The sequence below is a fragment of the Leucopleurus acutus genome (genome assembly GCF_964270905.1).
Source record: "Leucopleurus acutus genome assembly, chromosome: 7".
Taxonomy (NCBI): Eukaryota; Metazoa; Chordata; class Mammalia; order Artiodactyla; family Delphinidae; genus Leucopleurus; species Leucopleurus acutus.
The window spans coordinates 107089844-107105675 of record NC_139150.1 but is presented as its reverse complement, the minus strand read 5'-3'; the positions used below and the strand labels follow the sequence as shown (position 1 = coordinate 107105675).

Below are 15832 nucleotides of genomic sequence, written 5' to 3'. Positions count from 1 at the left end.
ACATCTTCCTGTAGTCTAATCAGAGAAAAGTAACTGGTGCAAAAATCACATGAGACAGCGGGAGAGTCTGCAGTCAGACAGACCGAGACGGTCTCTTCCACTTTGGGGAGTTATTTCACCTCTCTGAGCTCTGACTTCTCCATTTGTAAACTGGAGACGATAATACTTATCTCATGCAACATATGAAAATTAAAGGAAACTCAATATCCATTAGTTTATCATTACTTTTAATAAGTAGGAAACGATACAGACATGTACACTTGCATGATGCCTTTGCTCTGAAATTTTAAGAGGAGTTGATATGTGACAGTGTGTCCCTCCCACCCTCCCTGAAATTCCCGCGGACGGGGCCGTTAAGGAACGGGTTACAACAAAGGGAGGGGCATCGTCTCAAAGCCCCTCTTCCTCTCCTGGCTTCCAAGATACTCCATTGTTCTCCTCTATCACTATTTACTCTCAGTCCCCTTTGCAAGCGTCTCTTTTTTTTGCTGTCTCCACAACGGCTGCTGTTCAGCCCTTGACCTGATTTTATAGGACACCTCCCCCAGGGTGGGTGAGAAAATTCACAATTCACTCCCTTGGCTGCAGAAACCATTTAACCAGTCTTGACACGCTAACAACTCCTACCTTTGTGTCTCCTCCGCCAGCACACCCCGCTTCAGATCTTTATTTCAGTGCCTCCTGGAGATGCCCTCCTGGATTGTCCAGTGAGGACCTCAGCCGCCACACACTGAATGCAGCCCCCAACCTCCCGACAAGAGAATAATCCTTTAGAATCACAGACTCGATCGCCTCACCCCCCTGCCCCGCGCACCCGCCCCCCCCCAGTCATAAAGGTCCAGCCCATCCTGTCACGTCTCCCACCCCTCGCTCTGCCCACCCCCAGGCACACTCTCCACGGCAACGTGCTGCCCACCATTGCGACAGGTTCTCTCCTTGACCAAACTCTGTTCAGGCTCCTCTGAACTCTCTCAACCAGGGCCTGACCTCAGGGCCTTTGTGCTGGTCTCCATATTGTTCAGTCGTAGCAAGAGTCCTGCTCCGTCAGTTTAACCAGAACCCTCGCCCTCCACGTCGGACAACCCTAACTGATGGGGTCTCCCAGGTGATGTCTGATCACCCCGGCCTGCCATCAGCAAGAATCCAGTTAGGTGGCTTTACCCCGATAGGTCCTCTCAGTGATCTCCACCCCCTCAGCCCCACCCTGCTCCATGGCGGGAAGTCCCCCCTCGTCCTGGTGTCTGGGAGTTAAGCCCCGGCTCTCCCCTACGGCAAAGCCCATGGTAGAAGCCCCCCTCGAATAACGTCTTCCTTTAACAAGTCACACTTTATTTTTTAATAAATTTATTTATTTATTTATTTTTGGCTGCACTGGGTCTTCGTTGCTGTATGGGGGCTTTCTCTAGTTGTGGTGAGCGGGGGCTACTCTTTGTTGTGGTGCACGGGCTCTAAGCACGCGGGCTTCAGTAGTTGTGGTGTGTGGCCTCTGTAGTTGTGACTTGCAGGCTCTAGAGCTCGGGCTCAGTAGTTGTGGCACACGGGCTTAGTTGCTCCGCGGCATGTGGGATCTTCCTGGACCAGGGCTCGAACCCGTGTCCCTTGCAGCGGCAGGCAGATTCTTAACCAGTGACCCACCAGGGAAGCCCGTCACTTGAATTTTTAACAGTTCCCAAATAAGACTCAAATGTGAGTCCTTTTACCTAGCAGTTCTCAGCCCTGGCTGCATCCTGGAAACATCTGGAAGCTTCTAAAAAAAAAAAAAACCAACTTCTCATGCCTGGGCTCTACCTCAGATTGGGGTTAATCATCAAAATGGGGTTGAGGGGTGGGCAGGAGGACTTTTTTAAACTCCACAGGTGACCCCAATGAGTGGCCAGAGTTGAGAACCTCTGGCCTGAAAACCCTCTGCCTTCCCACCTAGACGAAGAGGGCAGTTCTGCCGGGACTGTCTGGAGAGGCTCCACGCTGACCGGCACTGTGATGATTCCCACATTATACTGTCATTATTTGGAGGGGAGGAATTCTGAATTTTCATTCTTTGAATTCCAAGCACTGGCAGGGTGGGTGCCTGGCAATGTTTCTGAACTGACTGGAAGGGGTCAGAGCAAGCAGGTTGGGGTAGAGGGAGGGTCTCCAAGTTCCAGGCAGGTTCTACTACTTCTCTCCACCCATAAGGGCACGGAAGGTGTAGTCACACAGCTCTCCAGGGTGACACAGCCCAATATGCCAGGCATATTCTAATTTAAGATACAAGCTCTGGGCACATAAACTGTCCTAAAAATGGCAGGTAAATGTCACGGTTAGCATTTTAGTGTGTAGCTTCGTGGAGCAAGGGTGGCCCAGAGTCATTGATCTGGGGGTGAATCTCAGCTCAGCAGGCATCCGTCACGTGAACTTGGTCACATCCCATGCCCTCCGAGCCCTTGGGAAAAAAGTGGGGGTGAGCAGGTGAAGAAGGTCCCTGAAGTTCTTTCCACCTCTAACATCCTACAACGCTCTGACCAACTAAAAAGAAGTGCTTTCCCCTTCACTGTCTGCAAACGAAGCAGAAGTCGCTAAAATGAGGTTGACGGAGCCGGAAGGAAACTCACAAAGGCAGCCGGGCTCAGAAGTAGCCTACAATTTCACTGGGCTTTGTCTGCAAAGACTGTTGAAAGAAGAGAGACGGGACTTGGAGTGGCCAGAAGAATAATTCCAATCACACTTCTCCAAATAATGTACTTTATATTCTTTTTGAGTTCAAGGTCTCTGATATGCTTTCCAAAACATTTTTACAAATGTCAAACTCACTGTCAACCCTAAACCACCTGGAAAAAAAAATAACTGACAGGCAGCTAAATTAAGGAGCTATAATTTCACTGAAGTGTTTCAGGGATCTTTTAAGCCACAAGAACCAAACTTAAATTGCTTCAGTTGAGCCCAGAAGCCGCCTGAGTAAGAAGAGACCACAAAACATTCCCCCATCCCACTACACTTTAAGATTGAGCCAAGTTGCCGAGAGGGTAGATCTTAAGGTTTGTCCCCATTAAAAAAAATGTTGCAACTATCTGAAGAGAGAGATTAATTAGATTAAACGTGGTGATCGTTTCACAGTGGATATGTATATCAAATCATCAAATTATACAGCTTCAACATGTACAATTCTTAATTGTCTTAATATACCTCAATTTTGTTTTTAAGTGGAACCTGTGGAGATGAACTGGGGCCTCTTTCTGCCACAGGACCTCCATCACCCCACTTGCCATTCTGAGCTCCCCGTGACCGAAGGCTCACACCAGCAATCCTACTGAAGCCTGAACCCCCCTCCCTTCCCCCGCAGCCTTCTTGCTTTCCAGATGGCAGTGCCCTTCCCTGGACAGCCCTGACTCTCCCAGCAACCGGCCCCATGGACCTGAGCAAATCACCAGGCCTCAAATATTCCACCTCGAAGGTCAGGTGGCTGAACTAGTTTTCTTTCATGGACGCTGCCCCAGCTCTAGGGAGAAGAAGTGAAGGTCCGGGAATTCTCTTCTCCCACCCAGCACCCCAGGAGAAGACAGAAGCTCTAAGGAGGAAAGCACTGGTGGGAAGCTGATATCCACAAGGGAGCGTGCTGGCAGCGCGGAGAGTGGGGTCTACGGTGGGTCAGGACGGGACAGCATCGGGCCGGGTTTGCCGGAGTGATTCCAGTCCCACTACCAGCTACTTGGAGGCAGAGCTGGGCCTCTTTCAAGCACGGCCTTGTCCCTCCATGACTGGGCAGGTACCTCCACTTAAAGGAAGGGTCCAGGAATGCCATTCTGGCCCTTGAATGACCTTCAGCCTAGTCAAGACCTCTGCCACTTGCCAAATCTGAAAACAGAGCTGAGGTATCTGCCACATGAAGCTGTAGCTAGTGGCCCCCAAAGGCCTGTTGGCCAGATTTTCATGAGATGCTTTGGCAAAGCCCTTTCCTGGCACCACCTTTACAGCTTTAGACCAGGTCTCCAAATGAGAGGCAGGTGTAGAATGACAGCCGCTGGTCATTTTGCAAATAGGGCACTCAAGGTGCGCCTCCCTCCCAGGGCAAGCTGAGCCTATCCGCCAGCTGCTACCCATGTCTCGGCACGAAAAGCAGTTCAAGGGAGACTCTGGTGACAGGCATCTCCTCAAAACCAGCGCGGGTCAGGGGAGAACGATTAACGAGGTTCTGGCCCTGGACTCGCATCCTAAAGACTGCAGCGCGAGAACCACAGTGGTAGGGGGAGGGGATACCTGTGGGCAGGGCTGTCTCCAAGGCCAAAGGCTCCTGAGCTGCTGTCAGTGCTCGACGACCTGGAGAAGCAGCTGGAGGAGGGCAAGGAGGTGGTCCCACCTGCTGAGGCAAAACTAAAGCCCCACAACCAAGTAACACACGACAGTCCTTGCCCCAGTCCAGCGGGCACTGCAGGCCACCTAACCCCTCTGGGCCTCAGTTTCCTCACCTGTAGAGTGGGCAGGAGGACCCCACACCACACAGCACGAAATGGCTTCACATTACCATTCTCCAGGCACATTCGACCTCTCCAGGTGCCCATTCGTGATTTGTCCCCCACAAGTTGGCCCTTGGTGTACCTCTGGTCCCCTAGGGTCACAACAGTGACAGTGCCTGAGGCGGGGCAGGGAGCAGACCAACCCAGGGTGATTCTTCCAGCCCCCAGGGATGGCCCTGCCATCAGGGGTCCCTGCCACAGTGCCTAGATCTCTAAGGAAAAGCAGGAGTCTCATCAGCTCCCTTAGGGTCTGCCCTGCCTCTGCTTCGACACTGGATGGGAGAGAATCTAGCACCCCTACCATCACAGGACGGGTGGGGCAAGTGCGCCCCTGGGTGCTTTAATCCAGCAACTGCAGAGAGAGGGCCGAAACCTACAGCCTCCACCACAGGGGTTGGGCACATGTGTGTTGCCACCCCACCAGCCAGGCCTCTGGAGAGGCCCGATGCTAACGTGAAAGGTGGTGGAAACTCCCTGGGGAGGGGCCAGTATGACAGACCCAGCGCCAGGATCTAAGCCTCACTGCCCCCTTCCTCCCAGCTCTTCTGAAACGTTCCAGGGACTCTGATCCTCAGACCACTTCCTTCCTGAGGCCCTGGGGATGAGCCCTAAACAAAAAGCCTCCTGGCTGTTCAGTCAGGATGCAACAGCTGGAGAAGGTAGGGAAGGGACTGATCTTTGTTAGGAAGGGGGTGGATGAGAGAGAAAAGGAAGGGGGGAGAAAACAATGAAATCAAGGCAAAGCTAAAATGATGAGCAGAGGCCAGTGCAAAGTGGAAGGGAAGGAGGACAGAGGTGGGGAAGCTGAGTGAGGGAGAGGCTTGGGGGAGACACACTGGGGCAGACACTGCCCAAGCGTGCCTCCAGGGGCCATGGGGCATCCAGATATAGAACATTCACCCACCCACCCATCCACACATCTACCCATCCACCCATCCACACACACATCCATCTACCCATCTACCCATCCATCTACCCATCCACCCATCCATCCATTCATCCATCCATCCACTCATCCATCCATCCAACTATCCATCCATCCATCCATCCATTCATCTACCCACCCATCCATCCACCCACCCATCTACCCATTCATCCATCCACCTATCTACCATCCATCCACCCATCCACCCATCCACCCATCCATTCACCCATCCATCCATCCACCCATCCATTCATCTACCCATCCATCCATCCATCCACCCATCCATTCATCTACCCATCCATCCATCCATCCAAAAAAAATTATTAAGTACCTATTGTGTGCCAGCTTACTGGCTTCTGGAGACACAGAGATAAAAAAAAAAAAAATAGTCCTTAGTCTAGAAAAGGAAAGGAATGTAAGCTAATTGTGAGTGCATTTTCTTATTCTGGAATAAGAAACCAGGGCATTTCACCAGTTATGGGCTAACCAGGAAAACTGCACAGGAAAGGCGGCCACAGCATCACATCCTTCATAGCTCCCTTGGGATATTATTAAAGAAACAAATTTCAAAACTGAATTGTAGCAATGCTCTCAAAGGGAATTAAAGCCTAGCACCCTGTAGCAGTCCCCCCATGCAGAGTGCAGGGAGTGCCCTCTCCAGCTGCCCACCCAGAGGTCAAGGCTCCTCCTAACCCATGGCAGTTGACCTGGGAAAGCTTCCTGTAGGAGGAGACCATGCGGGCTGAGTCTTAAATCAAGAGTAGGAGTCATCCACGAATAAAGGGGAAGAGACAGTCTAGGCAGGGAAACAGCTTGTGAAAAGGCCACAAGGCCAAACCAAACCCCAAGCAGGCAGAGCGAGCGCAGCCCATTTGGGTGTGGCTGGAATGTGCGGGGTACGTGAGGCAGTGACGCTGAAGGGAAGAACCATGTGCATCCTCTGTCATTTATCTTTCCTTTTTTCTCCCTACTGCACATGAGTGCATTTCGGTTGGGTGTCTTTTCAGTTCATTACAGCCCCTCTCTCTCCCATGGTCTGGCCCGATCAACATTCATGTCACCAGCGTGCCCCTTTGAGACACCTGAGTTGAGTTTGTGACCCAAAAGCCAAATAAGGAAGAGCCTAGTTTGCCAGGTCATGAAGAGCAACGTCGAGCCACTGACAGGGCATAAATGCATGTCGCCACTAATGGAAGGCACAATGACACACAAGACGCCCTATTAACCTTAGCCCATATCTAGGATTTACCCCAACGAAATCACTGCAAAAGATACAGCGCTATTTATATGACCCAAGAATGGTCAGTGGTCTTGTCAAAACTAGGGGCCGCGCTGGTCAAGTTGTGAGTCTCAGGCTCTCCCCGGGCTGAGCCAGGCTGGGAGAAGGAAGGAGAGAGAGATACACAGGTGTAGGGTGGGGGGAGGTGGAGGCAGCACGAGAAAGAAGGAGGGGCCTTCCTGCTGGGGACCAGGATGCTCAGGAAATGACCGCCAGCAGGCCTGGCACAGGGTGAGGCCATGGGCATCCAGCCCACTGGGGCAGGGGAGGCTCCCGCCCCCATGCCCACACCGTGCCCCCCTTTGCAGACACCACCTGTGAGTGCAATGAGAAGATGCTCAGTTAACAAAACTCAGCGGACGGTCCTGTTTCAGTCATGATGCATCACCGCAGATTTAGGCGGTCTCTTCGGTTTATTTTTTCCACTAAGCAATCTTTTTCAGATAGCCTCAGGTTGAGGACTTACAGGGAGGTCGACGGTGGGCTGACGGGGGTCACGCGGAACATCCCAGAAGCTGACCTCGCCCTGGACAGGCAGGAGGCTTCTCCAATAGTGCAAAGCGGCAAGTCGCCAAATGTCTGGGGACAGGGCGGTCAAGCGTGTGAAGCCGGTAATGGGAGGGAAGTGTTCTGTAGTCATTGAAAATGACAAGTATGAAGGTGATGAAGCGATGGGGAAAAACGCACTAATAATGTTTAAGTGAAAGAAGTACTCCAGAAAGAAGTCTCTATCCAGTGCGGTCTGTGTAAAAACTATGTGTCCAGGTGAACAAAGACCAGAAGGGAGCCCAGAAAGATGAACACAGTGACTATGATGGGGCAGTGGGGCTGTAGTAATTTTTCAAAGTATTGCTGGAGTCTTGTCTTCATAATTAAAAATAGTTTTACATAAAAGAGGGAGAGATACACTATGGTTCTCAAACTACGGGGTTGTGCTGGTGCAGTGGTTCTCAGACCTCAGCCTGCCTCGGACCACTAGCAGGGCTTGTTAAACAGATTGCTGCCCACCCCCCCCCAACAGGGTTTCTGAGTCGGTCAGTGGGTCTGGGGTGAGGCCCGAGAATTCGCATTTTCAACAAGTTCCCAGATGACGCGGATGCCTCTGGGCCCACACTTTGAGAACCACTGAGCTAGTGCGTGGTTCTCTATGGAAGTATGAACTTGGAGACGGTGAGGAGGATGTCAGGAGCCCAGCTGGAGCCTGTGCCGAGGCTCCAGCTGCCCAGGAGATGATGCCAGTCTATGTTCTGATGGATGCTATAAGCCCGGTCACCCCCATCCTGTTCGTGGTCAGGGTCACCAACTCAGCAAGGCCCCTGGGGTGTACGTGCTGATTGGAAAGTTCCTCCCGGCTCACAGAGGCTGAGACTATTACGGGGGGTTAGCTACCAGCCCCCCTAGTTTCTGGAATCTCTCACTGGGTGGTCGCTCTTCCATACCTGCTCATCCCTGTGGTCCCCTAGAGTCCAGAACATGGGGGCGAGCACCACAGAGGCCCCCTGCCAGCTTCCATATGTGGAGAAACCAAGGGCCGGAGGGAAGAAGCCACGCAGCCAGCTTCTGGCAGGGTGGAGACTAGAACCCAGGGCTCCCGGCTCCCAGGCCCCAGCTCTTCCTCTCCTGTGATGCCCTGTGCTCCACAAGAGTGAGCAGAGCCCCTCGGCCAACATTCAGTCACCGATAAAGACATCTGCTGGCCCGGCCACCTGGAGCCTTTCACCCCAAGCAGGCGCTGCTGGTGAAAGCTTCGCGCCGGGGCCAGCACTCCCAGCCGGCTGCCACCGCCCAGGTTCACACCGAGACCCTCCTGGACCACGAGCGCCAGCACCGCCAGGAAGCTTCGTCCTGATGGGCCGGGGGTCTGTGCAAAGCAGGTCCCATCTGGCTGGCCCTGGGAGACTCAGGGCCCCCTCACACCCAGCACCTCCACATTCAGGACCCTCCTTTGAAAAAGTGTTTTGCCAGCAGGAGTTGGCCCTGTGAACTTGCCATAATTAAAGCTGCCCAGAGAGACCCAGCAGAGGGTCAAATCTGATTTCAGAGCCTAAGATCAGTCAGCCCAGAATTCTGAAAGAAACACGCAGCCTGCTGTCCCCAGCTCCAGGTCACAGGCTCCCAGCCGTCTCTGTGAGACATTTTGTTGCTACATCTTGCTGGGCAGATACCAAATCCGAAGGTCGGAAGTGCACAGTGCATCTTCTGGGTAAAAATACCTGCACTCCTTACCTCATTCACCCAGACGGCTGTTCTCACCCACCCAAAGGATATGGCTACAGAGAAGCTATCCTTCTAACAAAGCCAGTTACTGCTACCGTAAGAAACAAAGAATCAATATCTGCTAATGGAAAAAGATGGCTACTAGTAATATGAAAGGATCTGGCTCCTAATAGGTCAAACTGTGCTTCAAATCAGAAGGCCCCACAGAGATGCTGGCAGCAGTCTCCTTAAAGGGGATTCAGGCCACCTTAAGGTTTGGGATTTCGCCAGCCAAGAATGTCACATGTAATTAATGTAAGATCACACATGTAAACTGGCTTGGTTTTTACCCTCTGGCTGGGTCCACCTGTGATTCAGTCCCCCAAAAGCCCTTGTGATTGCCACGGTCCTTCCACACACAGCCTCATAACGTGAACTGCCATGATCGGTTAGGACATAACTTCGCAGCCCCATTTTACAGATGAGGAGCCCAAGTCACGTCCAGGAAGCATGGGTGGCTCACCTGAGGCCTTACAATGGGTGAATCTGGGCTTAGACTCAGTCCTCTTGAGCCCCATACCCCCTCTGCTTCTTTAAACATAGGGTTTCCTTGGGGTCTGAGGTGCTTAATAATAGCTAATATTTATTGAGCACTTACTATGTATCAGGTGCTATTCTATGATTTACGTGGGATAACTTATCTATTATTTACCAAACCCTAGGAGGTAGGTACTCTTGTTATCCTCATCCTACAGATTGGTAGACTGAGGCAGGGTAAAGAGGGAGCATGTCGTGCTGAAGAGCACATAGTAAGTGGCAGAGCAGAGATTCAAGCCCTGACAATATGCCAGCAGAACCCATGACATTAACCTTGTACTATGCTGCCTCTAATTGGGCACCTTCTTAATCTACACTTGACTGGAAATGGAGGGCAGTTCTAAAGGCACCTTGCAGTTAAGCAGTCCAAGTGGTTTTTACTGTTTCTGGTTGGATTGTAGAAGCAAAGGCTATGAGGATCCTCAGAAAACACGCCGGAAACACCAGCGTCCTAAGGAATACATCATCTTCTGTGTATGAGTTGCACTAATGTTTGCTAAATGATTCAGTTAAAGGAATAGATGATCTGTCCACGAAGTAACAATGAGCTGCTTAGACCATCAGAAATATAAGTCTGCAACCCAGAAAGAAAAGTCATTCATGGAAAGCTGAACAAAATCAAGTCAGGTTCCAGGAGGACACACTCTTTCCAGGGCCCTTCAGAAGAAAGCCCTTCATCTGATGGGGGGAGGGGGCACCATTATTAGGTAGGAAGCCACCCCATCTGAAAAGCCACACAGCAACCCTCCAACATAATGCTGATTCTACTGACCTGATAATTCCATTCCAGGGCAAAGAAGGGAGGGGAGATTCCCTCCTGCAGAGTGGCCGAATCTGGCCAACCACAGTTACAAGAACAGGGATGACTATGACCCGGCATTGGTACCAAGTCCTTCAACTTGGCTTTGCCCTGCCCCCCCAGATCGATATTGGTCTCCGCAGGGTGGCAGGTCCCCACAGGATATACCCGTGTGGGTGCCCTGTTCCCATTAGTGATGTGGCCTTCTGCAGGCAAAGGGACAGACGCGGGCTTGGCGCCTTCTTTACCATTAGGTTGCCATTCTGGAAAACCCAAAGCCTGAGTTTAACCCATCTCCCGTTAATCCTTGACTCCCGCTGGTGCTCGGTTGTCGAGGTCCTGCGCCTGCCCTCTCGGTCCCTGTGCCTTCAAACACAGCCTGTTGCTACGGACGCACCCATAGAACCACCAGCTCCACAGAACATCATCCCACTGCTGCATTAAGACAGAAGCATAATCATGTGAATTCAGCTCTGCAAACGCATCTGTGCTAGTGCCCCGCCTATGGCTCGTTCATCTACCTCAAGGGCTAAAGATCTACCCCGGGCGTCCATCTGTGGTGCCAATAACTCCTGGTCAGGCTAAGCCTAACGATGAGTCATGTTGCAACAGAGCTGATGCTGGCCTTACTTCTTCTACATGTATTGGGGATGGGGGGGTAGGGAGGGAAGATGCCAGAAAGAGAGGAAAAAGCAGGAAGAGAAGGAGCAAATGTATGTCCCTACAAGCCACATGCAAACGTCTCTTATCTCTTCAAATGTACAAGAGAGGGCTTCCCTGGTGGCGCAGTGGTTGAGAGTCCGCCTGCTGATGCAGGGGACGTGGGTTCGTGCCCCGGTCCGGGAGGATCCCACATGCCGCGGAGCGGCTGGGCCCGTGAGCCATGGCCGCTGGGCCTGCGCGTCCGGAGCCTGTGCTCCGCAACGGGAGAGGCCACAACAGTGAGAGGCCCGCGTACCAAAAAAAAAATGTACAAGAGATTGCAAAGGCAAAATTGAGGGGAAAATGGAAACTAAATGGTTAAGCTCTCAGAACGTTTCCAAGCAAAGACCCATGGTCCAGCCAGCTGCATCTGCGTGAGTGTTTTCCTCCAGCGTACAGTGGGAAGGACACAGAGAGACCTACGCTGTAATTTTGCTTGTCATTTACTAGCTGTAAGGCCTTGGCAGGTTACACAAGATTTCTGAGACTTAATTTACTGATCTGTAAACTGGACTCACAACACCTTCCTCACAGAGTTCTGTGAGACACACCTGTAAGGCACCCAGCCTGGGGCCTGGCACACAGGATTTTTATAATTAATGGTTACTCTCATCTCTAACACAGCACAGGGCCATGCAGGGTCTGCCCGCTCCCATCGAGGCAGCCAACGGATCCCATAGCACAAGGCCCGGGATTTCGGAGAATCACCATTTTCCCCGATATTATCTCTATCCATAATCCCCAAATTATATTCTGTGAGTTCACTTCTGTACTTTCTTATTATAAACTCCACAGGCGAAGCGTTCTGGGACCAAAAGGATCCTAGGAATTTGGCCTGGAGAACAAAAGACCATCAGCTCACCGCACCGAACAGAAGGAACTTGATTCCTCCATCAATCAGCCTGATGGCAGGGGGAAACGTCTCCATGGGTGTCCCTGAGTTTGCGTATAAGCCAGGAATGGGCCGTGCAGTGGCCGGAAGAGGGCAAGCCCCGCCCCCTCTCAGGATGCTAGCGTGGTGGTGACTCACGTACCTGCCTTCAGGCCGGGTCCACGGACTTCTCTTGGATTCTGGAAGCCAGTGGTCACAACACGGACCCCACAGCCAAGGCTTCGCTTCAGTGGTCTTTACATCCACCCCCTTCTCAGGTCCCGCACCTGCTCGAAACCCTCCAGAGGCTGCAGGCCCACCCCATCACGTCCAAGTGCCTCGGCTGGCTCTGAGGTCCCATCTTAATTTGGCCCATCCTCACCGCTTCCCACTTGACCCCCACAGTCCCCCGCCACCTGCCCGCTCTCCTGATGTCCCCAGAGTCCCACAAACCGTGTCTGTCCTGCCCCTGCACCTCAACAATAGGAACAGTTTAATGGGCTGGATGGGGGACGAAGTAAGATCGTGTTTGTAAACACTCACTCAGCACAGGGCTTGCAACAGAGTTAAAACTTTATAGGAAATCCTATTTTTAACTTTATTGGAGTTTCTAAGCCAGTTTTAGATTTCTACCTCAACTTTTAAGCCCACAAAAATTTTAATTATTATTCCCTGACTATACCAACCTTTGCTTGCCAACCCCTGTAGAGCCTGTAGTCTGATTCCCACCACTCAAGTTGTATTCACTATGGTTGTTCCTATCTTCGCTTTGTCTAACTGTAGGCTTCCTCCCTTTGTTCCCATCCAGAGAGAGATCCAGGTGGGAGTGATCCACGTCACCTGGAACAGAGTGGCTGTGTTTAAGTCAGAGTCTCTGAGATTCAGTTTAGTTATCTAGAAATAGGGAAAATGGCATTTGCCCTACTTACCTCATAACGTTCTTGCAGGGAGCAAAATAAACTGAAGTGGCATAGGTACAGCCATCTTGTAACTACAAAGCACTACAGATGCATGAGGAATCTGCTTATCTGATTTGCAAGCATGGTGAAAATAATCTCCATGGAGTTCATTTGGACAATTACTCCAAACACTTCCGGCTCAACGAGGCCTGTGACTGTAATAGTCTATTTCTTAACTCTTAATTGGACCCCTCTGACTCAGATGGCAGCCACGGCCTAGCAGGGCCAGCGACACCCGGCGAGAAGGCCCGGAGCAGCGCTGGAGGTGAGCGGTGGTGGGCTCCACAGCCTGCGTGAGAGTAGCTCGCAGCGCCCTCCAAAGCAGAGGAGACCCTGTGGGCAGAGGCCAGAGGTATCAAAGCAAAGAAGCTCATGGTACAGTGAAAGGGGGCTGGCAGGGGACAAGGAGTCTGGCAAACCGTGTACGGCCTCACCTGCCACGCGAAGGAGTCCAAGCTCTATGTTGGCCGGGGGACTGGCCTCTTCTCCCTTCCCAACTGGTAGGAATATGGCTCTCTGCTGCTGTGTACTTTCACCCAGGCAAAAGCCGAGAACCTGACAAACAGCTGTGCCATTCCCAAAGTGTAGGGGCCATCTGGGGAAGGCCTGTGTCAATCTCGAATACATCATGGGAGGGGTCGGGAAATTGGGGAACAAGGTGGGGCCAGATGAGGTGTGGGAGCTGGTGACACTCTTTCCGTGTCCAGCATGAAGAAGAGCCACAGAAGAGGACTTCTCCCGTAATAGATGGGCTTCCCCAGTCTTAAATCTGCACCACCTCTAAAGGTTGAGATGGCAAATGACCTCCTTTCTGACGTTCAAGTACCTTCTGGTATTTATCTCCTTCCTGATCTTGTCCCCAGATAATACACCCTAAAAAAACCCAATGAATTCAGTTTAATCAGTCACCTCACAGAGAGCTCTGTTTCATAACCAGGGTTGCAGAGGGGGGACAGTGGGCAAGCATGGCTTGGCAGCGTCCCCAGGGGACTATGATACGCCCAGGTTGATACAACACAGGATGGTGAAAAAGAAATCTTCATTTGTAGGAAGGATCAAAGTCAGGAAAGGAGCAGAATCATGGAGAGGAGACTTGGATCATACTTAAGACACATGTTCTAATGACTAGCCGGCACGTGTGCCCATGAGCATGTGACAGCAAGTCTCAGAACAAAATACAGCTGCTTTTTTGTCTCCGCGGCAACCCTGGCACATTTGGCAGGAGAACAGATCCATGCACCAATCCACAGGCTGACCTACAAGACCTGTGAGTCTTAAAGCATTTTTAATATGTTTCCGTCCTTGCTGTTGACCATGACAAACAAGGACATTCCCCTGGTATTCCAGGTACATAACATGGACTGGAGATGGCAGGTGAAGAGAAAAAGGGTTCAGGACAAGGGAGAGGCATTCACAGGTCATCAAAATGTGGGTCCCTCCAGGCCACGGGGCCAGGCCATCGTTCTCTGTGCTGACAGTGCAGGCAATGTGGTTGCTACTCTTACAGTAATATTGTTGGGTAAATAAATGAATTAATGAGAACTGACATTTCATTAAAAGAGGAGTATATTTAACAGTTTCAGTGTGAAATGTCCTTCCTTAAAAGCCTTAGACATTGACTGATCCTCTGCCTAACTTGCTATGTCTTGACTGGCCACATGGCCGCTCTGCCACCGTATGTAACAGAAACAAAGAATTCCATCTTGAGAACAATTCTTATCTTCTCTTGGTAAGCTGTGCCAGAGAGTAGAAGGAACACGAAATTTAGAGCCAGAAAATCCAGATTTACATCCTGCCTTTGCCACTGACTGGCTATGTGATCTTGGGCGAGTCATTTGATTTCTATGAACATAATGGTCACCTCAGTTGTAAAAGAAAGGCACTAATTACCTAGCGGTAGAGAATGAAAATGACATGTGGAAGCATTTTGAAGCTGCAGAACATGATACCAACGTTGGTTGTTATTAAACCAGAAAGCAAAAATAATGACAAAACAAAAGTTTATAAAGGTGTCCCTGTCTACCACTTACTGAGGGCTCAACATCAAGTTTCTTCTTCAGCAAGAACAGAATATTTGTGCCAAATAGCCATCAAGGATGAGATGATGGAACTCTGCCTGTGTGGATACTTCAGGATGAACTCATGGTTTCATAACCACACAGGAGAATGTACAAATGGCTGTTCCTCCCGTATCTGCTACAAGTTATATAATGATGATTTTAAACCTGGAAACCTGATGAATAATTCTCATGTATGTGTTTTTCTTCCTATGACTGTTTTTAAAAACATTTATTTATTTATAATGGGCCTTGATTAACTTGAAGAAATGACTGACCTATCAATAATGCACAAACAGGATGACTATTGAAGAGAGGTCATCACAATGTGGGTCATCACAATGTGGGTCCCTCCAGGCCATGGGGCCAGGCCATCATTAGCACATTCATGTGCTAATAACCTAGCACATATTAACAATTATTTTAATCTAGACCCCATTTTTAATGACAGCTTTCATTCCAAAACCAAATTTTGATATACTGTGAATTCCCGTAATTCTTTTACATTGCCTTTGTTTCTGACGGACTTTGAGAACATGAAGTACCACAAATCAAAGGCAAGCAAATGTTAAAAGATGACCCCCTCTTAACCGCATCTGACAATAAATTATACACTGCATGTAAAAGTGGTCTCCATAGGTGGCGTTGGGTTTGCTGTACTTTAGTTTTGAAATTAGTGTTTGCTCATTTCTTTAGGTACTTGGTCTGCAATTAAGGCACTCCATCATTAGGTGGCAGGAGTGTTATAATCATGCTGTATCCATATAAGAGTCTGTCTACAATAGACTATTTCTTAGCTGAGAGGAAGAACCCAGTTTTCTTTCTCAAAAAAAATAAAATTACAAAAAGACCCACATTTCAACAGTATTTAAAACACCACTTTACTTTTTAATATTTAAGATAAAGTAGTATTAAACTATTATCATAGTTACCTTAACTGTTCATCCTTAATTACTC

General features: G+C 50.3%; 1 protein-coding gene across 1 annotated transcript in view; it reads right to left on the bottom strand.

The window, feature by feature from the left end:
- MSRA (methionine sulfoxide reductase A) overlaps positions 1–15832 on the bottom strand; it is a 371460-nt gene that overhangs the window by 33501 nt on the left and 322127 nt on the right. The window lies entirely within an intron of this gene.